Source organism: Morus notabilis, unplaced genomic scaffold (assembly GCF_000414095.1).
Source record: "Morus notabilis unplaced genomic scaffold, ASM41409v2 Scaffold274, whole genome shotgun sequence".
Lineage (NCBI taxonomy): Eukaryota > Viridiplantae > Streptophyta > Magnoliopsida > Rosales > Moraceae > Morus > Morus notabilis.
In genome coordinates, this window is record NW_010358785.1 from 65,815 (window position 1) to 80,081 (window position 14,267).

Genomic DNA, 14,267 nt, shown 5'->3' on the forward strand with positions numbered 1-14,267 from the left:
CGTACCGAGTAAATCAAAAGACATAAATCCATAAATATGAGTTTGTTAAGAACTCAGGATTAAGATCATTCTATATATGACCATCGGTAGACTCAATTAGAATTTCTATGCTTAACGGAAATTATTAGAAATTCATATTATGTCTGTGTCCATGTTCCACATAATCTTATTATGCGTAATACACCCATTCAATATCTCACCATATTAACAGTGCGGATAGCACCGTTCCATTCTAAATGGGAATGACATGTATTAATAATGTTTTAATTAAAGATTCTGAACTTTAATTGAATTCATTATGAACAATGTTTTTTATTATTATCCCTAAACACTATCCTCCTGTATATAACACTTATATACTATGTTTAAGGTTACATAAATAATCATGGAATTTTCATTTGATATTCATAAAAGATTCATAAATATATGCACATAAAATGATGAATAAACTCTTTTATTAATTTAATAACAAATATCATATTACATCTTATACTTCTAGAATACTATTCCCAACAATTACAAATCAAATCGTTAAAAAGTTAAACCAACAGTTAAAATAACAGTACTTACCGGTAAGACAAAAATGCATACTCTATCATAAATTTAGATCACAACAGGATATAACAGATATTCTACTAGTAATTTACAATAATAAACATAATTTAGTTTTTTTTCCAGCCAATTTAGTTTGAAAATTTTGCTTCCACTATTTTTTTTTTTTTTTGCTTAATTCCTTCTCGTATAATTAATTGCATGTGACGTTCATGTTGTCCTTTTCTATATTGATCATTACTGTAAAATTTCAGTCTTTATCGTAGAGACCATATATGGATATTATAAAACATCCACTTTTTTTTTGTTTTTTTTCCATAAATCACAGCTTAATCTTATTTTTACAATACTTTTTCTCAAAAAATTTAAATTTCATTTCAAAATTTTTAATATTATTTCATCATTATCATAAAGTTGCATCATTGATTCTTTATGCTCCCATTTATTGATTGTTATAGTGCTTTTGTTATTCGATTTCAGTGATTATGGTCTTGAACTTTATCATAAAGTTACATTTTTGTGATAATGAATATATTTAGATACCCTACACATACATTGTTGACCTTTTCAAATTTACAATCTTATTTTACATCATACATTTGCAATTTTTATGGGACCGAACTAAGTGATATATGATTTTAAACAGTATTCTAATAAAATTAAATAATAGTTATTAAAGTGCACACTAATATTTGGAACTTTGAGTCATTAACCCAAAATCCTATCTAGGTTTTCTAAACTTTCACAAATATCTAATTTGCCGCCTTACGTTTTGTTGAGGTCCGGTAGATCCAAAGGGATGATGTGTCGGGAGTTGACACACTTAAAAACGCAATTTGCCGGAAACGGATCCAATATGGTTGAACTTCGGAGTAGATGACTATAGGGGGACTTCAATAGAGAAGTGATGTAAGTTAGGCTCGAAGAGAACTGAAATAAATGGATCCTAGGGCCCGTTTCGTTGCCGAATGACCAAAATAGCCTACAAAAGGTGTTAGAGAATATGTGAAAATACGAGTATTGAACTTTGAAGATGAATAATGGTGGGAGAAATAATCAAGTGGTTAATAGAGACGGAGATTTAGAGGCCTTTGTAACACCTCAACCTTCATGGGATCCACCTTGCGGGACCCTGGCATACATTGTGTGATTTAAATGTTAAATTGAACTCAACAGGCATTATGTGTGTGTGTGTGTGTGTTTTGCACTTTTGTGACATTTGGCATCTAGGTCTCTTTCTTAAAAATTTGAATAACTAGATCCTAAACTCTAATTTTCTTACATTTAGGTCTGTATTTTGAAAATTTGGACAATTTAGTCCCCAAACTCTCATGTCCTTAGCACTCTCATTTTGAAAATTTGAACAACTGAGTCACATACTCACATAAGAAAATCAAGTGGCTCATAGAATCGCATTAAAATTAACATGTTTGTACCAAATTTTTCAAAAGTTTGGGGACTCCATGTAGAAAAAAAAACTTATATATATTTGATTAATCTCACAAATTATTCACAAACTTTGCTATCAATATCTTTCGGTTCATGACTTTTAAAATACCTCAAACTTAACCTCGATTTACCAGTTTTTTTTAATCCTTCCCTCAATTTTGTGACGAAAGAGGCACGTGATGTTAATGTAAAACTTACACATTATAGGTCTGTTTAATTCGTTGATTTGAGTTTTTAATTCGAGTTAAGATGTGACTATTTCTGAGAGCTTTTTACTGTAGCAAAAAATTTAAGTGTGACTATTTTTGAGAGATTTTTACTGTAACAAAACTTGAATTCTAAACTCGAATCAGTGAAATGAACGAGGCCTGTGTTAACGGAAAATAAGACTCTGCTAATGAACTCATATTACCTTAGTGCGGATTGAAATTACTGTCTGTATTTAAAAACAAAAAACAAAAAACAAAAACAGGGTGAGAGTGTGAGAATCTACGGTGTTAGTAATTTTGTCACAAAGATTTCTCGTAGAGCTTTCGCTAGTACCCATTTCTAAATGTTGAATATATAAAAATCATTTAGCTTCTTTAAAAGATAAACCAAAAATAAATGTAATGAGAATTTAGCAACTAAGATATTTATTATTAAATGTGTCTTCATTTTTTCCATGCCTACCTAATAATTTCACTCTTTTTTTTTCCCCAAATCAATTCATCAATATTACCGGCACTAAATTATTTATTATTAGATATTAAATGATGTGGTGATTGACTTGTTAAAAAATAATTATTAAATTATATTTAAATGAATTAGGCATTCCCTCAAAAAAAAAAAAAAAAAAAAAGAAAGAAAGAATTAGGCGTTAACTAATGCATTATTACTTTAGTACTTAGAATAAGTAAATATATTAATGTGAATAGCATCAAAGAACAAAGACAGAACAAAGTAGCGTTGATCACTTGGTCTGCAACCCATCTACCCAACAAACTTGTGTATGATCACATGGGATACTCATGCAACTTCAACAAAAAAGAGCACCCTTTACTGCTATATAGCCGATAGCTACCGGTGAGTGACCCCTCAGGAGTTGATTTTTCAGTGATTATTATTAGAGAGTTTCTCTCGTAAATTATACAAAAATAAACTATCCACAAATTTTTATTTTCAGTTATTAAATTTATATAAAAAATTATTTATTTATATATATTTTTAAATTTAATATAATTTTAAATTTATAGAAATGCCTTATTAGAGCAACTTTCAATCAGGAGAGCAAGTTGACTAGTGATAATGACTAGTTGCATTATTATAGGAAATGCCCCAAAGATATAAAGGCAATAATTGAAGATTTCATTGTCATGGAAGACCTTGAGGAGTGGACCCATATAAAGTCTTTACATTTTGTTTTTATTCGTTGGTTCTGTTCTGCTGCATCAATCGTTTGGATACTAACTCCCAATGCTTATCTTCCATAATTTTAGATATCTACTTTGTTGTCTCTGATGTTTTGACGTGTCTCATTTGGATCATTTCTTTTGAATCCTTATCCCAAGTGAGACTTACACGTCACAACCTAACACAGCACTGTTAATATTTATATCATCAATAAATGACAAAACATTTTTCATATAATAAATCATGTAGTCAAGTATTGCATATCATATTTAACTAGCCTGCTTACTTCATGCAACTACTTTTTTTGCGTATTTTTTTTTCCCCTTTTTGTTTGCATATGTTGTGGCAACAGCATGCTTTACTTATTTTATCGACAATATGCTTTATTTGCTTGCTTGCTTGCTTAAAGAGACGCAGCTAAGCAAAATAAAGAAAGTCTTTGCTTGCTTGCTTGCTTGCTTAAAGAGACGCAGCTAAGCAAAATAAAGAAAGTCATGAAATGATCAATCTTCATACAAGTTTTAACATACATACTCCAAGAGAAGTACTATTTTTTAACCTTTTTTTTTTGGTACGCCATAATTTATGAAATAATACAACAGTGTTAATACGGCGTAAATGTCCTTAAAATATACATATATATATATATATATAATTCATATGTCTACTATCCCAATGAAAAATAAAAGCTGATACATTGTTATATATACTTATGCATCAATATTGTTATCATAATCAATTAACCCAACTCGAGCTTTCGTGATATATATTCCTATCCCATATAAAAGCCCAAATTAAACCCAAAAAAAAAAAAAAGTATTATTAATAAAAAAAAAAGCCACAAAAATCATGGTCACTCTCAGGGACTACAGCAAATGGTTTCACGGGGACCAGACAAAAAACCCTAAATCCAACTATAGAGGATGCCATTTCTGTGGCCACCAATCTCTTTCTTTTCGAATGGAAAGAGTATATTACATAACCCGGGTCCAATATCTAAGGTCAGTGATTTTGCTCCATAGCTTTTTCTTTAGTGCTAGTGAGTGGAAGAGTTACTTTAGGACCCGTTCATTTTGCTGATTCGAGTTTAAAATTTAAGTTTTTCTACAGTAAAAAGTTCTCACAAACAATCACATCTAACTTTTTTACTACAGTAAAAATTTCTCACATAAAGTCACATCTCAACTCAAATTCTAAACTCGAATCAGCGAAGTGAACGGGCCTAAGTGTTAATGGTAACACCCATCTATTTAAAAGAAAAGAAAAACTAATCAATCAATGTCAATTTCGCATACTTTTTAATTTAAATTTGATTTTAGTCAGATTAAATCTCAAGAAACATGTACTATATGTAATTATCAACCCGTAGATTCTTTTTTTTTTTTTTCTGTAAATAACTTCAAATAGAAGGGGTGCACCTTTTTTTTGACCTTTTAGGTACATGACATTATTTGGTGGGAATGGAGTTGAATAATCAACTACCCTACCATTTTGACATGGTCTATACTTTTTGTTGGTAAGGTGGGATGTAATTATTGCATTTTTGTCTTGAGAGATTGTGGTGATGAGTACCAAACCACATGCAAAATTTTGTTTGTGTGTGTGTGTTGGGCTTACTATTAATATTTTCCAACTATAAGGGATTGGAAAATGTACAAAGTTTGTTAAGATACATAATTTGAAAGATGCTGAGGATGATAAACCACTAATTTCTGTTTTCTAGCTTTTGTGGTTAAAAGCGGGCCTTTCAGTGTTAAAGGTAGATCAATAGACCATTGATGCTTCTTTTTCCACTACTTGTTTATTATAATTAGACAATATTTTGTCTCCTTTACCAATCTGTATGCAGCTTTCATGAAGAAAACAAATTCGAATATGCCATCGTTTTAATGTTTACTAAACTACAAGGAATCTATATGGAACTTAAAGTGGGTACTTGAGATATTTAGAGTTATTAATTGAATCTCATTCCCAAATTCTACTTATATGAAAAAAAAAAAAAAAAAAAGAATCTCATTCCCAAATTAATGTCCTTGTTTTTTTGTAGCTCTTCTATAATTTAACACCTTTTGTGTATGGGTGTGTTATAAAAGCAATTTAGTAGATATAGTTTTTTTTTTTTTTTAAAAGAGAAAACGCAGATCACATTATTAAGGGCATTCCACCAAAGTTATCAACTTAACAATTTCATTTCCTTTCAGAGAAGTGAAGCTACAAATGCCTCATGACCTATACTCGATAATTTCATAAACTTATAAACAGCCCCACTACCATTGAAAGAGTCAGGTTCAATATTGGTTGGCCGAATGTCAGCTTTCTAAATTCATAAGCTCCGCCATTCCGATAATTTACATTCCCTGCTAAACATCTAGACATTGCTTCCACAACAAAATGTTTTCATGGTATTTTCTTTTAATTTATTTTTTTTTTAAAATAAGAAAGGATATTCATTGGAAAAAGGCTGACGGCCAGGAGCACACCACACAACAAGAAGGGGAAGGGCTAAATAAAGAGCAGAAATTATAAGAACTTTCCACAATAAGCCCAGTCTTCGTTTCTCCTGGACTTGCTTATATTCCGGTTAGAAAAGGACGAAATATTCTACGTCATGGAGACCAAAATAACGGTAGTACGTGATGTTATTTTAAAATTACGCTATTAATAGAATATCGTCCATTTTGTTATCTTTTTAGCCTCCAATTAGGAAAGGGTTAAATCTAAAAAACACTGAGAGGACGTTTGTTTCCTATATTCGTCTTTGATTCTGAATCATGATTCATGATTTTGTACAGTGTTTTCTCTCATAAAAAATATACGTAAAACGAAAATAGTTCTGAATCATGATTATGAATATATAAATCAAACGTCCTCTAAACCTCTGTTTGTTTTAACAATCTGAACGGTTGTTTAGGGTTCTAACAATCCTAGAGCTTGTTTGGTTCAACAATTAACATTATGGAGATTTGAACCTTCTTAGTTAGAATTGTAGAATTTGAATTGTAGTGATTTAAATTATTGTTTGGATACACAAATAAATTGTAATTTGAATTGGTAATAAAATCCAAATTTTGTTTGGATAAAGTGTTGAAAACTGTCGTTAGAGTTTTGTAACAAATCTTATAAAACCTCATTAAAAATGACATTAAAAAATATGCAATATGGGTAATGATTTGTTCCTCTCTTCACTATGAACACATTAAAAAATCATCTCAATCGGAATTAAACCGAAGAAGTTATGATATTTTTAAGATTGAATTGAAAAGAGATAAAAAGTAGAATCTGGAACTATTGGATTGTTAACAACAATTCGGATTGTTAGAATTTAAGAGGGGAAGTAAATTCTAAAGTCAACAATTTGAGTTGTCCTTGAATCATTGTTAATGATTTGAATTGTCCTTGAATTTTCATCTCCCAAACACTAATTTGAATACTGAACTAAGGTTTGAATCCTAAACAACAGTTTGAGTTGTTGAAACAAACATGAGCCTAATTGTTTTCTACAGTGAAAACAATTTTGATTTTATTTAATAAGGTCATAACTTTTTCGTTTTAATTCCGATTGAGATTATTTTTTTAATGTGTTCATAATGAAGAGAGGAATAAATCCCCATTCATATTGCATATTTTTAGATGTCATTTACAATGAGATTTGATAAGATTTATTATAGGCCCCGTTCATTTCACCGATTCGAGTTTTGCTGCAGTAAAAAGCTCTAAGAAACAGTCATATCTAACTTTTTTACTACAATAAAAAAACTCTTACATAAAGTCACATCTCAACTCGAATGACAGTTTTTAATACTTTATTCAAACACGGTTCGGATTTTATTCCCAATTCAAATTACAATTTATTTACATATCCAAATATTGGTTCAAAGCACAATTCAATTCACCACAACTCAAACCAAATCAACAATTCGAATCGTTGAACCAAACGAGCCCTAATAGATTTATTTGAGAGGTTTTTGAAACTAGGAATCTAAATGAACTTTGGGTAAAACTCAAGAGTTATTTGTGAAATTTGGGTAAAGCTAGGTTTTAAAAGTTGTTTAAAAAAATTTTCCTCCACACTCCAAATTGTAACTCTTAAGAATACTCATATTTCAAACTGAAAAACCTCAAGTAAATAAAAAAAAATCTTCTGTACGATTATATAAGTTTATAACTGAATTCTTATCTCGTGTGTGTGTTAAGAAATAAGTACTCTATTATAAGCTTAGAGTATGATTGGTTTGATAGATTGATCATGGAATAAAATGACAATTACTAAAATTAATCCAATCATTCTATGTTTGATTGAACAAAAAGATTTAGTAATCACTATTCTTATGCAATGGCTTTTCCATTAAGGACTCATTTGGTATTGCTTTTAAAGAATGCTTTTAGTTTTTTTTTTTTTAAAAGGCTACAGCATGTTAGAATGTTTGGTAAATCCTACTTTCGTCCAATAATACTTCTAGAAACTGTTGTCAAACAACATAATTTGAGAAGCATGTCAAGATTGCTTTTGCACATCAGCTTGTGCTGCCATTGTCCAAATTTACTAAGATAACTTTAATAATAAAACTTAATTCTCAATCTATCTATTTGACTTTTCCCATACCAAATTAAAGAACATATATTTTTAAATAACTATTTAAAAATTAAAGTTCTTTAACAAGTATACTATATTAAATTTAAATCAATTTTTGTAATAATTATGAAGATGTTAAAACAACAACAATAAATAAGAAATTTAGTAGGTGAATAATTTTTTCCATCAATAAATAACTTATTTTTAAGAAATATTTTAATTAATAAAGTTAAAATTGTTTTTTTGATATTTTTAATATTGACCATAAAAATAGAAATAAAACTAACTATAAATACGTGCTAAAATATGTGCTTTTTCGTCATTATACGTCTTCACAATAATTTTAAACATAGTTACCAAACACCTAAATTTTTGTTTATGATATTCACAACAATTTTGTAAAAATATTTACTAAATACTTATATACTTATGGTCTAAACAACTATAACAAACGACACAACAACAACAAAAATTTTCAACAACACAGTACCAAATTGTCCCTAAATAGTTGAATAACAATTCTTAAAGTGAACTAATGGAATGGTCATAAATTTTTTATGTTAGAATGATATTGATGCTTTTAAGTATTTTATATATCTTCCATTTATTTTATTATTTGAGTAATTAATCATATATCGAAGTTAAAATTATTTGAATATTAGGCATATATCAAATTATTAAATAACTTTAAATATTAACTTTAGAAAATATTTGAACTTAGTTTTAAAGCATTATTAATTATTAAATGGAGGGATATTTTAGCCATGCCAAATACTATTTCATTCTATTCCAATGAGAAACCAAACATAATAATTGTATGCTAATATTAATTCCAATATTCAACCTATTCCTATTCCATTTCATTAAAAGAAACGTCACCTTAGTTTATTTGAAAGAAAAAAAAAATCAATAAATAAACAAAAATAAAGGATTATTGTATTATATTTTAATTCAAATTTTGAAAAAGAAAAAAAGAAAAGAACTATGGCTATTGTTTTTATTTATTTATTTATTTTTATAATTATTGTATTATATTATTTTGATAATTCAAAATTTTTTGCCCTTCAAAAAGCAGTTGCGTGCAAGGTTAGTTTTCGGCTTTTCCACGTAAACTTTATGGCACCGTAGTTTGCATCCTTATCACTCGTTACACTTTCAATACATCCGCAATCACAGCCGTATGAGCCGTGTGACAAGTTTCCTCAGACCCATTCTTCTAGAAATGAGTGCTAGAGGTCGAATATTCAGAATCAACTACCATTAAGTTTTAAAATGCTTTAAGGTGATTCATTAGATTGTAACACCAAGGTTCGTGTTGGACAATGAGAACAAACTTCAAAGCATTAAGCAAGATCTTGAAGAGCTTGCAACTGTATCAAGTGTAGGAAATGACAACTGATAAATGCATGAAAATGCACTTAATTTGTTCATAATTGTTAAATAAATTAAGTTTTAATTAAATATTTTTATAAAATTAATTTTATATGAAAGTATTTAATTTTAATTTATTTTATTTCGTTTTGTAGGGAAATAAGACATAATAATACAAAGCAAAGAAAGCAACTTAAGCTCCAGGGGTGCTAAGCCAATCTCAATTTTCTTTGACAAATCTACACATGCACGTGGGTTCTTGGACCATTGCACCTCCACACGTCTGTAGGTGCAAAAGTCAGCCTCAAACACAACTGGGCCACAAAGCTAGCAAAGCCCAACTTTTAATAAAGCACAGAAAGGAAAAGAGTTCAATTTAGCCCAAGAAACTAGTAGCCCAAGTCAAGCCACAATTTGCTTTCCTCGTGTGAAAGTTCTCCTTGCCGAGTCCAGACCATGTGCGCAAGACAACCCCAATAGAGATGCAAGAACGGGCCAGCCCGGCCCGTTCTCCCTACGCCCATGCGGGCAGCGAGCTGGGCCGATCCAGCCCATGAATATCGTGGGCCGGCCCGTATAAGAATGATCTCGGCCCAACCTACACCACAGACCAATTTTACGCCGACCAGGATAGGCCATGCCATGAGTGTAATGACTGAGAAAATCTCAAACTTTGAATAATACAATTTATGTATTTAAGCCAAGGATTTTTCTAGAAAATACTATGTTATATTTTCTGACTGAAGGATTTATGGAATTAACATCTATATTCTTAAATTCTGTAGCAGATTTCATGCTAAGGTCATGTTTTACGATCAAGTAAATACGATCGATAAATTCTCACCGTACTTTAAGGCGGAAGAATTTTCAGTACATATGTAGTTTGAGAATCTTAATTCCAAGAATCTCCAAGCACAGTATGATGTTAGCAGCGTATAAAAAAACGCTTTGAAGAAGAGAAAATCCTTAATTGCCAGACAGTTAGGTTAAAGTCACAAGATAAATACCTATAGTAGAAGGGTACAATGTAAGCTCGGGAGTTGACACCGTCAGAAACAATGTCATTCCCGGAATATAATGCAGAAAAGTTAAATTTAGAATTTGTTCAGTCTAGAATTAATTTCAAGACTTGAAACAGTTCAAGATATTACGCGAGTAAGAATTTAATGTGATATCAAAGTAGTCGAGGATTTAGCATTTAACTGTAAACAAGAAGTAGAAAATGAACCGTCAGAAACTAGAATTTCCTGTCGGCTAAGTACTTCCTTACAGTCAGTATAATTTTATCTGATTCAAGGAAAACTTAAGAGATGAGACAAAAGTACAAGGGGTAGGTTAGGATTTGTTAGGATGACATATGTGATTTGATGGGGGTAAGTGAAGATAAATCATGACATATGTGATTTGATGGGAGTTAGTGAAAAGAAATCATGACATATGTGATTTGATAGGGGTAAGTGAAGAGTAATCATGATAACAAATTTTCTCCCATTCCCTTCACTTGGCCGGCCATGTTAAGGGGTTTTAAGCCAAAAATTTTGGTTAGTTGAATGTGCTAAAAGACTTCATGATGAGTTGAATCAAATCAACTATTTGACAAGAAAGCTTACCTTACTTCTCCCTTGAAGCATCCAAACCGGCCAAGCTTAGGGTGTTTTAAGCAAAGTTTTGATTAATTAAGTTGGACACAAAGGCTTCATTAAAAGCTAAGAGGGGATTGAGCAAAGGGCTATAAATACTAGCTCATTGGTGTAAGCACCCTTTTTCTCTCATTTGCTCATTCTTCTCTCATTTTCCTACAAACAAAAACCGGCCCTAACTCTCTCTCTTATGCTCTCTCTTTAATTTTTCTTCCACTCCCTTAAATACAAATACTAGCTTAAGATCAAGAAGGAGAATCAAAGTGTTCTAGGAGGAGTTTAACCAAGGATTTTCTTTCCTTAAGGGTATGAACTCTGAAACTTTTCTCTCTATTTTCCTTTCTAGCAAAGTTTAAGTTTGAGAATCGATTGATGTAATTTGTGATTCTCAAGGAAATAAGTTGTAATAAGGGTGTGTGAGTTTTAAGTTAGTTTTGTGAGTTTTGAGGTTAGTTTGATTAAGCATTATGTAGTATGTTTATACTTGGTTAAAGTTTGCTTATTTTGGGTTGGAGGAAAAATTTTTCGGTTACTTTGAACGTGAAAATGAGGACCCTAGAGCGAGATTTTTTAGTATTTCAATGCTTGAACTTATGGTTCTCAATGTTTTGAACATTTTTCTGTAACTGTGACAAAACCCAAGTTTAACTCTAAACGCAAGTTTTAAGCCATTTTGCAAAAACGGGACAGGCTGTCCAACACAGTTTCAGGAAAAGACTGCAGTCACTATTTTCAGCCAAACGAGGCCTTTAGAAGCTGAATTTCAGTTTTCTCTAAAAATGACAATTTTTGATCTTGACGAGAAGAAGAATTTTTGTGAAGAACAGATTTTCAAAATCCAAACCTAAGATGTAGAAAAACACAGATTTCAGAAACTGCACAGTTTTAACTAAACAAAACTAACACAATGTTAGTTTTTAACAAAAGGTCATCAAAGATCCCGAGATGTGATTTCAGTAAAATACTATGATTTTAGACCCCACTTGAACGAGAAATAGCCATGAAGAAAGATTTAAAAAAAGAATTTCTATAACATAGTTTCACGGTGGTTTACAAATTAACCATAAAATGACTGGTGGAATAGTTTCAAAAGTTGGTATTCGAAAAGAGATTTGATAATGGGATTTTAGTGCTTGAAACTAAATAAGTGAGTAATCGGTTTCATAAAAATCGAATGATAGTTTTTTTAAAAAGCTTAATAGTTTTCGAGCAAAACATCCTGACGGGCACTTACAAGCCCAATACGTTAGTTCCTCAGAATTACAAAGATTGGATGTGGGTCCAACGCCCGCATTAATTCAAGAGACACATATGAGTTTAAATTTCAGCGGCCTAAGGGTTAGAATGCCATGAATAAGTTTTAAGGCCGAATTGGGCCTTAACATCATAATAAGTCTAATGAGAAAAATTATGGAGAATAAGTTACTAGATTGGGTAATTGATTTTCAATCTAGACATAAGTATGTTAATGGCAATTAAGGAAAATAAGATTTTGAGGATTTAATAAATTGATCCTTATAGTAAATTATCCTTCAGTAAAGGAAAGGAATACATGCCTTAAGTAAATGGCTAGATTTCCTTCATAAGCTGCTAAAATAGAATAGCAAACGACATATAATCTTACACTCTCAATGAGTGTTCATTTTCAGAAGTAAGCAAGTAAGAGAATAGGCTGTTTGGCAAAAAGTGGATTCCAGCTCTGTAAATCAGGTAAGTAGGAATCTCGTACAGTATGAATATATTTTAAAGAAAAAGTTACACATGTTATATATGCATGTTTATGCTTTAAGTATTGTATGCGATGCTATGTCATGCTGCATACACATAAGCAGTGCACATGAATTATATGTGTTTGAGTTAATTTAATGTTACGTATGCTATGCTAGATCATATTGCATACACTTAAGCAGTGCACATGAATTATATGTGTTTGAGTACATTCCATGTTATAGTATGCTATGCTATGTCATATTGCATACACCTTAATAAGTCAAGAGGAACTTATAAGAAGAAACTCAGTTGAGTGCCGTACCAGCCTCCGCGAGGGAGGTAATCAGACTCTGTAAGGGAGATAATCAGACTCCGTAAGGGAGATAAAGGAACAAAAAAAGGGTCCTCCACAAGGGAGGCACTCATTTCAATTTAAATCACGGTGTCGTTGGGGACCTTGCAAACCCTAACGTCTCGATGATCGCGCAAGTGGTACGAGCACTCGGGCCCATCAGTAAGAAAGATAAGATAAGATAATAAGACTATGATAAGACATCATAATTAAGCATAATCAGCTCATGCATATTTATTCATGTGTACTTGTAGTTATTTTGCGAGAGACAGTTCCTACTTGCTGAGCGAAAGCTCAATCAGATATGTTCATGCTGTAGGTAAGAAACCTATCAGCAATTTTTGAAAGGCAATGGCGAGCGGCGGACGAATGGTAGAGATGGGAATGGATACCGCTCGCAAATATTTCCGTAATCTGTTTTACGTTATAAATAGTTTTGCTAATTATGATTCAAAAACTATATGTGAAATGATTTTGTGGATTATGATTGTTAGTAAGCAAACTTACGGAGTAAGTATATATATAGATATATATATATATATATAGATATATATATATATATATATATATATATATATATCCATATGCTTTGATAAACAGATATGTTAACATTTGAATATTTGATCAAGACAACAATTCATAACATATGTCGTATTAGTAAGTTTTTTTTTTTTTTTAAAAGAATGTTACAGCTCCTACAATATTTTAAAAAAGAATGCTACAACATTTTAAAATGCTGCAGCATTCTAAGTAACATTTAAAAAAAATGTTCCGCAAATTTTAAGAAATCCCAGTAAGTACAAGTTAACTTTAGTTACGGTGACGGCCTCATAGGAGGGTCGTCACAATGAGCCTTGAATGGACTGGCCCACTCAAGACCCATCTTGACCCATCATGGGTTTAGATGGGCTAGCCCATCTAAACATGCAATTTTTAATTTTTTTTATTCTTGAATTTTTAAATAAGTTAACAAATATATAAGGTTGAATAGTCAATGGAAATATGAAAATGACTATTTTATTTACGATTACCTCATTAAATAAAAACCTTTATAAGGATAACCCAGTAGGACAAAACATTGGTAAGGAAAGAAGAATACAATTAGGATAATTATACATAAGATGTTTACAAAATTACTGAAAAAAGAAAAAAAACATGAAAATATTACGGGCCTAGATGGGCTCAGCTGGGCCGGCCCATTATGGGCCTAGACGGGCCGGCCCAGCCC